The sequence below is a fragment of the Etheostoma spectabile genome, chromosome 1, assembly GCF_008692095.1.
Source record: "Etheostoma spectabile isolate EspeVRDwgs_2016 chromosome 1, UIUC_Espe_1.0, whole genome shotgun sequence".
Lineage (NCBI taxonomy): Eukaryota > Metazoa > Chordata > Actinopteri > Perciformes > Percidae > Etheostoma > Etheostoma spectabile.
The window spans coordinates 26,545,048-26,549,063 of NC_045733.1; the positions used below are offsets into that span (position 1 = coordinate 26,545,048).

General features: G+C 38.6%; 1 long non-coding RNA gene across 1 annotated transcript in view; it reads right to left on the bottom strand.

The window, feature by feature from the left end:
- Positions 1 to 2,388, bottom strand: part of LOC116689419 (uncharacterized) — a 21,846-nt gene extending 19,458 nt beyond the window's left edge. Inside the window, exon 1 of the long non-coding RNA XR_004331985.1 lies at positions 1,974 to 2,388. This is a non-coding gene — a long non-coding RNA (uncharacterized LOC116689419). The remainder of the gene's footprint in view (positions 1 to 1,973) is intronic.
- Between the last annotated feature and the right edge of the window lie 1,628 nt (positions 2,389 to 4,016).

Sequence of the window (4,016 nt, forward strand, 5' to 3'; positions counted from 1 at the left end):
TTACTGCAACAGAACTCCCATTTCTCATCTGCAGGAGAAAATGAAACTGTGATGAAATGTAATACAGTCCCCCTCAGGCAGAACTGGAGGGACTGGGAATTGCACCACAATAAATCTAATGGATATTACTGCACTCAGTTCACCCTCTCTGTCTTTTTTACTCACTATTTCTCCCACCCTTTACCTTCTCTCCCCCTTTTTTTCTCTAGCTGTGCAAGCATGCACAGATTGCACACACATGCAGACATACACAAACACACAGATATACACACTTTGTCTGGCATATACACATTTACAATTGCTTGGATAGCCTGTCCCCGCTTCCAAAAAAATTAATTTTATATTTACCATCAGATCCATTTTAGATCGCCCTAATGGATTTCAATTACCAGGTCTAAACTTGAAAGCTAATGAAATACAGGCCTCTCTCTGCTTCATGCTGCATCCTAAAAAGCATGACAATTCGGAGAACAGAAGGTCATATATACAGTTCATTATCAAAGCATTAAATAAAAAAATGGCTTGCACTGCGGACACATTATTATAAAATGCCCTGCACCAATAAAAGGCAACAGAATGCCTGATAATTGTGTTCATTACTACAACAACAAAACATCAAAAGAAGAAAAAAGATAGCAGAATATATATTTTTACTCTACTGCTTTGATTACTATTGTTGTCTCATTCCAACACTAAACTACATGAAAACACTGTTGCTCCACAACAGGCTCTTTCTTTTTATATGTATTGTTTTATTGAACACATCATTACTGCCTGAACATTCAGTGCAAGGACCAGCGTGATACAAACATGTTTTATTGATAAAGTCTTCTTACCAAAAGAAGAAAGAGTGTTTTTCTAAGACTCCAAACTGACTTATATGGGTTTCTGATCTGCAACCTCTACGTTTAAGGTCTGGTTAAATTTAAGTAGCTAAAAGTACATGAGAAAGAAAAGAAACTCATTGGGGTTACCTTAAGGCATTGTAATTGTTCCCTTATGGATGCCAATACAGTTAACTATACAGTATATGAGCATTGACCAAGTGATTTTCTTATTGTAAAAGCCTTAAAGCTACACTAACCAATATCTGTATAATAACAATGAGTCAAATTACTACTTTGACAAAAGAGGTCCCTCCAAAGCGATAAACCAACCCGTTCTAACTCCTAACTCATAAAATACAGACGTTTGGGCAGTGGATCTCAGCGTCGGATTTGCTGCAAAAAGGGTATCAAAAAATGCACCGGGCATGGCAGCAGTGCGTCTGCACCGCTGCAAGATGACGTAGTATTAGGAAAGACAACGGTAGCAAGCAGTATTAAAGAAGTAGATTAACAACACAGGACTTTCACCCAGGAGACCGGGGTTTGTATCCTGTTGTCGTCCTGCGTGTCACAGAAACATACATTTCATAAGCTCATCCATTATCTTTTACTAAACTTAACTGTACTATAGATCACTATAGAGCGATAGACTGTATAAGATGAACAATGCTTCTCCACTTCCTCCACTGTATGAAAGTAAAGCCAAAATATCTTGGATAAAGGCATTGCCATCTTGTAATTTTAGAGCCAGAATGTCAGGCTCTGCGCTCTCTTTGCTCACATGTTACCTGACAGACCAAACTTACCGGGTAATTTGGAGAGGATCTATCTCAGAACCGCGCCCATTCAAAACTAATGTTCCTCAGGGATCAGTCCTGGGTCCCCTTGTCTTTACACCAACTCTCTCAAGTCTGTCATTCATTTGCACAGTTTTTCTTATTACAGCTACGCAAATGACACCCAACACCACACCATCTGAAATCCAACCTTGGAAAGAATGAGCTAATTTTTATTCCAGGGAAGGGGTCTCCTACCAAAGACCTGATTGTAACAACTCTGTGGTAGTCCCCAACCAGACTGCTAGAAACCAAAGGTGCAAAGGTGTGACACTTGACGAACAACTCTTCTTTACTGCCAACATACTACCCAATTGTGTAGATACATGCTGCATAACATCAGAAGGATATGCCCCCTTCTAACGCAGTAGGGGGCTCAGGTTGTGGTTCAGGCTCTAGTCATATCACGTCTAGACTACTTCAACTCCCTCCTGATTGCCCTTCCTGCATGTGGCATCCGGCCTCTGCAGCTCTTTCAGAACGCAGCAGCTTGACTTGTCTTCAACCTCCCAAAGTTCTCTCATATTACACCGCTCCTCCACTCTCTTCACTGGTTACCAATTGTTGCCCGCATCCACTTCAAGATACTAGTACTTGCATACAGGGCCACAAATAGATTAGCCCCAGCATAAATCCAGGACATGGTCAAACCCTATACTCCAACCCGCCCACTCCGCTCTGCATCAACCAACTTGCTTGCTGCCCCCTCATAGCGAGAGACAACTAATCACAACAAATCCTGACTGTTTGCTGTCTTGGCTACTAAATGGTGGAATGAGCTCCCTATTGACATCAGGATGGCTGAAAGCCAACACATTTTCCGACAAAGGATAAAAACACATCTCTTCTGACTACTCCTCAGATAAACATTAAAAATATACACATATATGTATGTATATGTATGTATATATATATATATACAGTATATATATATATATATATATATATACACACATACAGTATATACTCTATAATATATATTTCTTGAAGCTGCACTTTCAAAGCTAATGTACTTGCACTTACTACTTGTTATCTGGAGTTTGCACCTTCATGGTTAAAAGCACTTAAGTGGAAGTCGCTTTGGATAAAAGCGTCAGTTAAATGACATGTAATAATAAAGTAAAAAAAGTTACTTTGAATTCCTCATGGGGGAAACAGAAACAACGCACAATATATTTAAATTGGACATAACTACTTTCTCAGATGAAAGCCTATATCAGTGTTTTTTTTTTTGTAGTTTAGTAAAAACTACAGTGTGTACAAGTGAAATGAGACGTCTTGCTGGATATGACCAAGATCTAATGGGATATTGCCTAGACCACTTTAATTAGGCACCTGCAGCATACTTTGTACATTTGGTCTGCCAGATCTTTATTTCCATCTGATCTTCCCAGGTTCAAGATGTTACTTTAAACTACTGTGTTCAAACATATTTCAAGTGCTTTGAAGATTTTTCTGCAAGGCAGTTTTAGACTAATAACAGCTTGCAAAGGCCAAAGATCTTTGTATTAGATTAAATGACCAGTAATTGGCAAGCACTTGTATCTTACGTCATGAGACTCTTAATTATTACTTCATTGAATGCGGGGGCACTGGAAAGGTCAACCAATTTAAGCTATCGAGTTCAAAACACATAGACGGTGATAAGTTTGATGCAAAAATACAGTATGGTGCATAATTCGACTGATCAAGATCTACAATCCTTTTCACATAAATGACCTTGCATTGATTGAGACCTACAGTAACCACATATACAAATATACAAGTTAGTGTTTTGATGTCAGTTGTACTGCATGTCTTGCATTTACACTGCACGTGAGATCCTGTTGTCCTTTTACTACATGTGTCAATATCTACTGTGTTAACCAAATTGTCAATATCTCTCCTCAGCGATGTTACCTATAGGTACAGTCTATGTAGCAGTGTACTTGGCCATTAAAGGGATTTCTTATTGGCATTGCAGTAGTGAGTACTTGCCAAAATAAAGTGCCAAATCAATCAATCTGTCAAACATTGTAGGATCCACAGTCTACATGGATGTCACAGCTTGCTGTTATTACTTTTGCGTTATTCTGCTTCTGTAAGTCTGGAGCTTGGATAATAATGTGAGCTTGGATGGAAAATTTCAATCCTAGCCTGGCAAGAGGGAATGTTGAGGTCATATTTTATAGGTAATATTATTTTATGCATGTTTTCTTTCTGAACTAAGCCTCTTGACATTAAATGTATTTCCATTTGTCTGTTTTCTTGGAATCAAAGGTCAAAGTTTATGTCTCGGTTTATCAAACAAGGGCAAGAACAAAGCAGAGGTATGTGCTGAATATGCTGTGTGAATATAACAAAGGTAGGATCT